This window comes from Alosa alosa, chromosome 3, assembly GCF_017589495.1.
Source record: "Alosa alosa isolate M-15738 ecotype Scorff River chromosome 3, AALO_Geno_1.1, whole genome shotgun sequence".
NCBI lineage: Eukaryota > Metazoa > Chordata > Actinopteri > Clupeiformes > Clupeidae > Alosa > Alosa alosa.
In genome coordinates this window covers 16,565,964-16,578,284 of record NC_063191.1, presented here as the reverse complement: position 1 = coordinate 16,578,284, position 12,321 = coordinate 16,565,964, and positions in this window count along the sequence as shown.

The following is a 12,321-nucleotide window of genomic DNA, read 5'->3' as shown; positions in this document are numbered from 1 at the left end:
TGAGATGCAATGAAAGAGTGAGATTTCGCTGAAGATGTGTTGATGGTCCGAAAGAATATATGACACTTTCCTGGCACGTCGTTCCGTGACTTTTATCGATTTTGGCACAAACATTTCTGTGTTCTCTCGCTGGCACCATTTCTCTGCCATTTAGTTCTTGGGTTTTCCATCACCTTTGTAGAATTGTTTATGATGAAAACCAGTATGGGCTTTGGGGTAAAATGAGCCATCACAGACATAATTTAACAATGCACAGGGAGTCCAAACAAATCATGTACAATGCACTTGCTGTAAGATGCATGCGCCACCTTGGCTGCTGTTCAATTTTATATAATCCTCAAATCACTATTGGCATTCTCTATATTTGTGTGTGTGTGTGTGTGTGTGTGTGTGTGTGTGTGTGTTGAGGATGTATCGGTCAGCTTGTGTCTGGTTTTCAAAAGGAGGCCTGTAGCCTGTATGTACATTCTGAACTCCCACGCATGTAATAATAATGTCAAGTGTAAACCACACACAAAGAATAAACAATGCAAGCATTTAATCTTGAAAGTAGCTTACACCCATATTTTGCATACGATCCTTTGGTCCAGTACCTGTAAATGGATAGCTTACTTCAGTACCCATCCTCCACTAGAAAGAGTAGATAATGGAAAGGTGAGTTGGGGCAGAGGGGAAGTCTGGTTCAGGTTTTGACTGAGGCCCCCTTTAATTACTAGTGAATTGTGGAGATGCGGCCATGAGGGGATTAGCCTTGTCTGGGATTGTCGAACTCTTGAATGGAGCGGGATTAGGGCTGGTTTAACACTGATCCTAATTATGAGGGGGAAACGCTTCCCTGACCCTCCACTACATCTATCACTGTTGGACGTCGCGTGCATTCATCGACTGGGTGGGCCAGGAGAAAGAGCTGTGGAAGCTGCTTTCTCAGATGGAAGATGGGGTTTTCAATGCTCCATTGTTACGCTCTACCACAGAACCGCATGTATTTTAATTAGACTCTGTCGTTAAACTTTTTGAAGTTATTTCAGTCAGTCCAAAAGGGTTGTGTAGTAGTTTCCAAATAGCTCAGTTTCCGGAGCCTTCTCTTGTCATCTAGGCAATAATGAGGTTCTTTGGATGTCTCCTTTCTTATCTTTCCTCTCACACCCTTGGGTTTGATCTTTGCCCCTTTTATCCATGACTCTGGGGTAAAAGATGCCGTTAGCGGCGCTGGGTGACAGTCGTGTGGTGGCTTGTCGTGATGGTAACTGCAGGGAATGCCACTCTGCCATAACCAAATGGGCTCCTGACGGGAAGATTAACCAGCAGCAGTGAGGGACACGACAGCATTGTTCTGCCGAAGCCTCTGTTCTATCCGCCTGCCTCCTCTTCCAGTGCCACGTCAGCCAGACCACAAGTGCACGTGTAGCGTTGATGTCCTTCATGACCACGGCATCGTCACACAAACGTGCCCCGGCTCTCCTCTGGCACCTGAGGCCATGGGCGGATTATGAACTTTCGGGCCCCTGGGCCCAGATGTATTAAGGGCCCCCAACTAATTGTCATATATGTGGGAGGGGGGGTTTGGGGGTCCTCCCCCAAAACATTTTTAATTTGTTTGATGTGATTTCCTGTATTCTGGTGAATTTTGGGGATGGCCAATACTAAATTCAATCAGATTCATAGCCTACATCCTGATTTGTTGATATTGAGGCAATGATTCCATGCAAAGGCTTGGGTTTCAGGGCCCCCTGACCCCTTGGGCCCCTGGGCCTGGGCCCGGTAGGCCCGTGCAGTAATCCATCCCTGCCTGAGGCTCCAGGCGGCTACCCGAGGCGCCCGCTCCCCTAATTGCTGTGGGAGGCAGTGGTTTAATTCTCATCCGCATGCGGGACGGTAGAGAGGAGGATGACGAGGGGTGACACTGATTGATTGTCTCCGGGGAGACCCAGCCTCATACAGTCATGTGGTCTCCTAATGGAGACAAATGCCGTGTCTGCTATGATCTGCACCTGTCAGATGGATTAGAGCGATATTCGGGAGTAAATCACAGCCAATATGATCCCCGCTTAGACCCACTCTTTCATCTTCCAGGCTGGCAGAAAGAAAATCACCCCACTTTTATCTCAAAGACACATGCCGTGCTGTACTGTACACTAAAAAGATGTTGTATATGATGCCGCACATGTGATTTCTCCCCCCTGTTAGAACAGCATTGTTTTGATCTGTGTGCGCAAACTATGATTGACCTTCCTTTTGGGATAAGTTTAATTTCTTCTAAGTTCAGAACTATCTTACTTTTCGTGGCTTGATGGCTTTCATAATTCTGTGAACAGAGGCAACTCAAAGGTTAGCTTGGATGGCAGTAGCTTGGATGATCAAAGGATCACTCCAACTTTTCTGGGAAATTAGCTTATTAGGACAGTTAGGCTGGGATCACATTGGAAATGACAAAGCAGCAGGTAAAGTGTAACACAACTCTCAGACCATAATAACTCAAAAGAAGTTCTATCTCATTCCTAAGTTACACAAACGGTCTATATTCTGTTGCCTAACCTGACGATGGAATTCAATTCATAGGGGGAGGGCATACAATTCATTTATGTGTAGATTTAGTGACTGTACACAAATCGGCCTATGGATGGTGGTGTTGAGCGAAGGGTTGCAGGATTGAAATGTACACACACACACACACACACACACACACACACGCACACACTCACATACAGTACATGCACGCACATGCACACACAAATAAACATACGCACACACACATAATCACACCAACATAAACACACGCGCGCGGAGAGAATGTGCAGGACTGGGCAGCGGTCATATTTTGTACCGCTCTGCAGTACATCTAGTTTCCCAAAAAGTTGGCATGTTCCTTTAATGCTTCCCTTTATCAGGAGAAAAGCTGCTTTGCAGAGCCATTTGTAAACTGCTTGTCCTTGAGTGAACTCTTGTAAACTTTCTGTGCCAAGAAGACCCCACAACGTAAAGCCATCTTTGGGCTCTAGGTCATGCCACATCAGAATGAGTAGTAGCCCAGAACATTGACATTTCCTCAGGGACAGACAAGAAATGATTTTCAGACATTGATTTCTAAGTTTGTGCTGAGATAGTGATGCAGATATCTTTCACACACACACAGCTGTCTCCATCAGAGAGCCAGCTCTTCATAGTGATACAGTCATGCACGCCTCCCATTGAGCCTGTGTGTGTGCGTGTGTGTATGTGTGTGTATATGTGTGTGTGTGTGTGTGTGTGTGTGTGTGTGTGTGTGTGTGTGTGTGTGTGTGTGTGTGTTTATGTATGTATGTCTGTCTGTAAGCGTGTGTATTTGAGTGTGAGCCTGTGTGCATCAGCCACGCTGTCGTTTGTGTGCGGCCAGTGCTGCCTCTGTGGTTTTCCACTATTGTTTCCGAAAACCTCAGCTTCAGCATGTCCACCCACTGCTGATGTAGTTTTTATCACCTCATAAAAACTGTGCCTTCAGAAAAACAACATCAACAGGAAGCCAAAAGACTTAGCCTATCTGCCAATAATGCTATCAGACATCAGACATCAGACATAATGCAATGAAACAGCCCTGTGAAAACAACATGCAGGGCCGTTTGTCAGATGGGATGAAGTCATTTCTATGCCAAGCAAAGAGCCTCAGTTTCGTGAAATGCTCACTTTGAAAAGCTGAAATTTGTGATAAAATGACTTCCAATGTTGATGTTTTCTCCAGTGACAGTGACGAGGTCAGCTTGTTTGATGTCCTCCACCACATGGTGGCAGTGCAGTGTGCCTGACCGTTCACTGTCGGCCCATCTATCACCCCTGTGGCTCCTGTCACTGATGGTCTGACGCTCATTTGGCTTATCACCGCTGCCGGTCTGTGCAGGCCAGCAGAGGCTCCTGATTGCTAAAATAACCCAATTTCACAAGGAGTGGCCCTGATGGGACACACATTTGTTATCTCAGTAATGACAAAAGGGCCTAATTCATTATCACGGCCAAGGAAGTCTGTATTTCCTTAAATGATAAATGTTTTTAATGGATTATGTGGTTTATTCATGAAGTTTTTAATATCACACCCGACGGGTGTTTTTTGTTCGCTGCATGAGTTGCAATTGAAATGAATGGCACACAGGAATGCCCCTGAAATATATAATAATGACCTGTTGGCATAAATAGCTTTGCAAGACAGCAGCGTTTTACATATTTTTATGTTATCCGGATGATTTTTTTTTTTATTTTAAAACAAACAGCCATTCGTGACTGCCCTACTTCAAAGAGTGTGACAGACAAAAAAAAAACGGCCTCCCTGAACTAAACCCAGTGATGTGCTGAGCTTCCTGTTCTCTCCTTTGTCTACTTCTCCCCGTGGATTTCAAAGTCATTGCTTGTTTGCAAACTAAAAAACATATGCATCTCCTCAGTAGGTATAATGTAGGTCATCTCTGCTCTTGTGATCATTCTTTTGTCACTTGAGACAGTTATATTTAGACTCTTTTTTTTGAGGTCCTGTCCAGGCAGAGGATCCTGGGATTGGGTGTCGGGACTGACAGCCTCATAAGACCAGCAGCAGCTAAATATATGTGCTGTTGCCATGAATTAAGGGGGGTATGGGGGTGTAGTTGGGCTGGGGGTGCACTATATGCCTATCCTGACATGCTGTCCAACTCTTTGGCTGCAGTGGTAACTCACACCCCCAATGGTATATGATCCAGCGTTTCCAGCAGCTTGAGGTCTGTGCATTCAGTACCCTCATACCATTCATTTCCCCCTCCTCCAGCTCATCCGGGGGGGCGTTCTTCTCGACGTGGCCCGGCCTACACAGCCTGGCACTCTCTGAAACGCTGCTGCCACACTCTTCGTTATAAAACACAGAGAGGTGTGTAGGCTAGTTTTCAGATATGAAGGCCTCCTTCAAGATAACTTTTTACGTTTTTTTCCGCTCTTCCCGCCTGCTGTCACAATGTTGGAGATATTCAAGATGAAAAGGACAGATTTCTTTCCCCAGAAAGGTTGTTCTTGACAAGAGGTGTTGGGGAAAAGTTGGGGATCATTATTTCCCGGGGCCTTTAGTGGGGCGGCTGACAGACAGCTGAGTGTGTGGGCAGCTGGCGAGAAAGTGTACTTCCTGATCAGGGATGACACCGTCACCACACACACACACACACACACACACACACATATCTTGACAGCCAACTTACCGGACAGCCTCTGCCGGCTTGCATCATCATCCCTGTCTTGCCTAAGCACTACTTCCTGCCCCTTTCCCTATAACATGCCCCTCAACATTGTCATCGTCATGGTGAACTGCCATTTGGTTGTCATAGGTACAGTATGTATTTGAGAAACCGGTGCCCATAATTTTGAGTGTGCTTTAATTGGAAGTCACTCATTTTCACAGCTAGTGCATTATCAAAAACGAAGATTAACCAAGCGCTTTTTTTTTGCAAATCAAATATGGCATTTTAATCCGTCAGTGTAGCAAAAACTTAGGGGATGACGAGGAGGGGAGGTCAGGGTAATTTTAATTTTAATTTTTAATGTTCTAAAAGCCATCACAAAATTGGGAAGATAACTAATTAAGGTGAGGAGGCCATGTTGTGATGTGAATCCCTGAGACGTGATTCTCACCCCCCTTCCTCCTCCTTCTCTTATTCCTCGTCCTCGTCCTCCTCCTCGTCCTCCTCCTCCTCCTCTTCCTCCTCCTCCTCCCTCATGTCTGTTTGGTGCGGTTGGCCCTCTCAAAGCTTCAGGCTCCCTGAAGGACGGGGCGGAATGACGCCAAGGAACACGTCACCCCCGTCCCTCACCTCCTCCACCTCCTCTTCCCACTTAACCCTGATCCTCCCACACCTCTCTCCACTCCAAATGAAACACCCAGCCCTGGGACATGATTCTGTCCAGCCTCCACAAAACACACTCCCTCTCTCTCTTCTCTCTCCCTTTCTCTCTCTCTCACTCTCTCTATCTTTCTCTCTCCTTCTCTCTCTCTTTCCATCTTTCTCTCTCCTTCTCTCTCTCTCTCTCCCTCTCTCTCTCTATCTCTCCCTCTCTCTATATCTCTCCCTATCTCTCCCTCTCTCTCTCTCTCTCTCTCTCTCTCTCTCCTTAGCCTTGTCTGAGCGAATCCAAGTGGGTCATCCCTCTTCTTGTGTGCCCCATCTGCACCTCCGTTCAGCCTCGTGGGCTCTGCCACTAAGCCTTAGGGGGCCCAGCCTCTGCCATGTGGGGGGCTCGTGGCAGACCGAGTGAGAGAAAGCAATATGCTCTCTGCCTCGGCATCAATTATGTAAACACAAAGAAGCCCCTGCGTCCCCGGGCGTCCAGCCACGACAACGACGACGACGACGCAATGGTGCACCCCAAACCGCACAGGCTCGCTATCTCCACTCACAATCAGGTTGTTGAACAACGGGACTAGAAAAGCTCTTGTCTCAAGAGTGAAAAATAGATCGCCTGATGCTGTGTCGTCTTTTCACAAACATGTAGACACACACACACACACACACACACTGGCATGCTTAGACACAAGCAGATTTCCCTTTGCCATCAACCCATATCATATGTTTTATTTTAAAGGAGACACCCATTTAGGCCATGGCCTCTGCCTGTGTAGAGATTTCTCCAGCTGTCATTCCATCCTGTGACATTTCTCATTTGGGCCCCTCTTGAATGTCCAAAGGCTGTCACTGATGACAGCAGGCAGCGCCACAGGTGGTACCCAGGTAACAAAGCTCCCTCATGTGACCGAGGTGCGTGTTTAGCCTGTAAACGGGCTGTGGTTGCTATGGCGAAAAATGATGAAAGGATGGGAATGGTGTGCATGTGTATATGTGTGTTTGTGCGAAACTGAAATATAATGGAAAGTGTGAAGGTCATGTTAGCACCATGTGTCATGCGTCGTCATAGCATTTGTTGAGGTGTGGTGAATGAGTGTAATTAAGCACAACAAACACACACTCCCTGGACGAGGCGGGAAAAGGGGAGAGGAATTCCAGTGCTGCTGTTTGCGATAATTGGCCAGTTATTTAGCACCAAATGGGAGAGTTTTTCGAGGAATGAGAGGAAGCGGGGTTGGCTGTGTTTCTGTGTGTGTGGAGAGCTTAGAGGAATGTGATGCACGGTGTGAAGTGGGCATAAGTAGAATCTGGACACTGATGTGTGTGTGTGCGGAGGAGTGGCAGGTGGGATGGAGGATTTGCATGTGTTAAGCTTTAGCCGATGCAGGGAGGCGAAGAGGCAGAATAGGAGATTTAGGGCACCTGAATGGAATGATCACTTGCCATTCTCGTTCCTGCTTGCCTCTGTGATAACTTCTTTGGTTTGGATGGGTTGGAAATTTGAGCTCTTTGTTAGAGCAAACAACATTCATGGACCTCAAGGTTGTCTTTTTGTCCAAGCTTTTCAATCCGACTAATGGGAGCTTTCACATCTAGAAGGAACAAAAATTCAGTTTAGCCCTAACTCCAGCACAATGGCCATGAAACAATAATGGTGCTAGAAATACACCTGGCTATATAACAGCCCTCTTCTTTACCAGGTACAGCCATGAAACACCAGATTTCAGGACCAGAGAGTGGCTTTCACCTCTCTGCTGCATTGAAGAAACATCTCCAATCCCACAATCCTCCTGTGGTCATGTGCATGAGTGTCCTCAGAGCCGGAGGAGCCATCAGCTCATCCGTCTCTGTAGGCGAGGTCTCTGTCCGTATCTGGGGCCCGCAGGTCCCCCCCCCCCCACCCTCTCCTCTCAACCACAGACAGCACTGTCTCCCTCAGCATCTCAATGTCAAGCTGAAGCTGTGGAAGTGTGCACAACTCCCAACACCTCACAACAGGGAAGACAGACCCGTCCCCTTCAGTCTCCCATGTTCACACTCTCTCTCTCTCTCTCTCTCTCTCTCTCTCTCTTTCTGTCTCTGTCTAACAAGTGCATCAAACATATACTCTCTCTCTCACACACACATACACACACACATATATAATCTCTCTATAGCCTACACACACACACACACACACGCACACAGACACACACACACACACACACACACACACACATTGCGCGCGCACATACACACACACACAGAGACATACACCAAACTTCCCCCACTGCTTGTGTTTCATATATTCCAAACTTCAGCGCTGCCAAATCCCTGTCATGTAGTTATCCATTTTTTTGGCCAGGTTGTGTCTTTAATTACCCATCCAGGTGAGGAGGACTCCATTCTCGTCCTACCTGTCGCCATCAGCCATCATTACCATTCTCTCCTTACAGATCAGAACCGCAGTCAGATGTCTTGACTCCTCACGCACATCCCATCTCTTTCCACTTTTTCTTTTGTCTTTCTATCTTTCTCTCCTCTCTCTCTCTCTCTCTTTCTTTCTTGAATTTCCCCTTGGGGATCAATAAAGTATCTATCTATCTATCTATCTATCTATCTATCTTCTCTCCTCTCTCTCTCACTCCAGAAGGGAAAGGTCTGGCTGTTGGGTTTGATGGGATAGACAGAGGCACCTGTGTGTGCTGCGTGCTGCAGGGTGTGTCTGGCACACGCTTCACAGGACAGGCAGAGGCGTCCCTGTCCCCCCATCATTACTAACCGCCTCACTGAAGCGCACCGAATCTTAGCGAATCAGTGGAACAAGGTGCATGCAAACGCCCCGACTCACCCTAGCAAAAGGGATCGCTAAGCTTTCCTACCTACCTGCGGCACTGTGAGAGGAAGCAGAGCCTTTTCCTTGTCTCGAATAGTTTATTTATGGTCTAGTGTTAAATGAGGTCTCTTAATTTCATTAACTGTGCTTCTGTTTTTGTCTGGGAGACAGTGAGCCATGGTGTGTGTGGTATAGAACCTTTTTAATAGTTAGGTGAATGTCTCATTGATATATTTCTACAAGCAATGCTTAAGACATTAATAATCACATAATGCCCAGGGTAACAGCCAAAGATGTATTTTCAGGTGGGGAAACCGCCTTATTGAATAAATCCATTCTTATCATTAGTCGCTGGCGACTCTACCACCACACACACACACACACACACACACACACACACACACACACAAACATACACACACATACACCCTCACGGGATCAAAAGAGTATATATACTTATACTTATACACACAAACACACACTCTCTATCTCCCTCTTACATGTACACACACAAACACACTCACTCACTCACTCACTCACTCAAATATAAACAGGCTTCATCAAATGTAAGCTCTACAGAGTGGGGGATGCTTTTTCCAGATGGGTGATGCGCCTGTAATGCCTGCCAGGGTATCGCCTGTACCATGCTGTGCAGAAGAGGGTGCTTTCTTGGAAAGGCTGGAGCTGGCTGGCTGGCCCAGGTCTGTCCATAAAGCTATGCAGATTGAAGTATGCTTCTGTGTATCACCCTTGGTTGCTCATCCCCTCGCTCATATCCAGTGATTGATGGAAACTCCCCTTTCCCCACCTGCAGACGAGCTGAACCTCCGGCCTAAATATACACAAGGCACTGACATATGGGAGCTAGGCAATGAATGTGTGTGCACCCACAACGTCCATCTCTTTGGTTCTCAATCTCAGCTCTTTTGTGTGCACACAAGGTCTGTGATTCCCCCACAAACACAGCCCTACACAACGGCATGTCTGACTACAAAACACTATCATCGCTCTTGAAAGCCTCCATGGAGCCACTTTGGGGTGGTAAAATATGGCAAGCATTCACATTTGGATGTAAGGGTGTGTGTGTGTGTGTGTGTGTGTGTGTGTATGTGGGTGTGGGTGTGTGAAAGTTGGGGCAAACTGATAATTTGATCCCTTTGGGAGATAATCCCACAAAAAGAACCTCTTTGAATTCAATTGTAGTTCTTCTTCTTTTTACTGCACGTTTCATGTGTGTGTGTGTGTGTGTGTGTGTGTGTGTGTGTGTGTCTGATTCACCAAGCACCGCCCTGATGCCAGAGCGGGGGAGCTGGCGGTTGCCTGGTGTTGGTAGTGGTGTGTGTTCTCCTCTCCATCCAGAGCAGCCAGGAAGCTGGAGGCTAACTGCTGCGGGGTGGAATGTTTTATTCCAAACACATTTCATAAGCAAACAGCAAACAAAGCTCTCTGATGCCTCAGCCTCAGCCTCGCCCACAGACCTGGGAATGGTCTCACAGCTTCTTTCAAGGATGACACAAACGGTGATGCGTTTACATTAGCGATAGCTGCTCATCTGTTACCATAGCAGCAAAGGTGCACGCGAGTGTGGTTCAGGGGAGTGGTAATTATCAGATTTTCTTTTAAGGTTTGCCAGGCAAATACTCCTGGATTACTTTAATGATTGTTACACACACAAACACACTCACTCACTCACTCACTCACTCAAATATAAACAGGCTTCATCAAATGTAAGCTCTACAGAGTGGGGGATGCTTTTTCCAGATGGGTGATGCGCCTGTAATGCCTGCCAGGGTATCGCCTGTACCATGCTGTGCAGAAGAGGGTGCTTTCTTGGAAAGGCTGGAGCTGGCTGGCTGGCCCAGGTCTGTCCATAAAGCTATGCAGATTGAAGTATGCTTCTGTGTATCACCCTTGGTTGCTCATCCCCTCGCTCATATCCAGTGATTGATGGAAACTCCCCTTTCCCCACCTGCAGACGAGCTGAACCTCCGGCCTAAATATACACAAGGCACTGACATATGGGAGCTAGGCAATGAATGTGTGTGCACCCACAACGTCCATCTCTTTGGTTCTCAATCTCAGCTCTTTTGTGTGCACACAAGGTCTGTGATTCCCCCACAAACACAGCCCTACACAACGGCATGTCTGACTACAAAACACTATCATCGCTCTTGAAAGCCTCCATGGAGCCACTTTGGGGTGGTAAAATATGGCAAGCATTCACATTTGGATGTAAGGGTGTGTGTGTGTGTGTGTGTGTGTGTGTATGTGGGTGTGGGTGTGTGAAAGTTGGGGGCAAACTGATAATTTGATCCTTTGGGAGATAATCCCACAAAGAACCTCTTTGAATTCAATTGTAGTTCTTCTTCTTTTTACTGCACGTTTCATGTGTGTGTGTGTGTGTGTGTGTGTGTGTGTGTGTGTGTGTCTGATTCCACCAAGCACCGCCCTGATGCCAGAGCGGGAGCTGGCGGTTGCCTGGTGTTGGTAATTAGTGTGTGTTCTCCTCTCCATCCAGAGCAGCCAGGAAGCTGGAGGCTAACTGCTGCCGGGGGTGGAATGTTTTATTTCCAAACACATTTCATAAGCAAACAGCAAACAAAGCTCTCTGATGCCTCAGCCTCAGCCTCGCCCACAGACCTGGGAATGGTCTCACAGCTTCTTTCAAGGATGACACAAACGAGTGATCGTTTACATTAGCGATAGCTGCTCATCTGTTACCATAGCAGCAAAGGTGCACGCAGTGTGGTTCAGGGAGTGGTAATTATCAGATTTTCTTTTAAGGTTTGCCAGGCAAATACTCCTGGATTACTTTAATGATTGTTAATTGTGTATTTAACTGAGAGTTAAAAGAGCAGAGAGCTCTCCACTCATACTGATTGGCTTTAATACTGTTCACTTCCTGCCATTCAACAGGAGCGGGAAGAGTGAGCGAGAGAGAGACTGACCACACAGACGTCCAGTATCCACTCGGATGAGCATATATCGACATGCAGAGTAAGAGCACCACCTTTCTCAGCAGGCCTACAGCTCCGCGCAAATGAGTCACTCAAGGTTCTCTTCATTCCGTGCAGCAGCGGTGTACCAGGGATATGAGGTCATTTTTATACATGTATGCGCACGAGAGGATTTGCTCAAAAACATTCAGATGGTTGAGTCAAAACACTGTGAAGCATCCTCTCTGGAATGTCATTTTCGCAATTTGCAGTTACTCTGCCAGAAGAAGAGAGGTCTCATTGCTGTGATTGAAAATGTTATGCAAAAACGGTAAACAAATCTACAGATATTATTTAGTCACTAGTTCAAATACATTTATCCAGTTTAGCATAGTGTCTATCATTACACACACACACAAACACACACACACACACACACACACACACACACACACACACACACACACACACACACAGGCTCTCCAAATGATAAACTATACTAACTATAGAACCTCGAGTTAATTTGGACTTTGTCCCTGGTTGTGAGACCTACAAGCACTAATCTTGTTCATCCTTTTGATGGATTTTTATAAGTTTGACTATGGTAGAAAGTAATGTGCACATTGGCCTATGTAAAAGGTGATGAAACAGTCATGTGAAAGGTGACTTGTAAAGATGGGGGCAGTGCACAGCCCAGCTGCTCAAACTAACTAGCTGTTCCTCTTTACAGCTTGACCCTCTAACC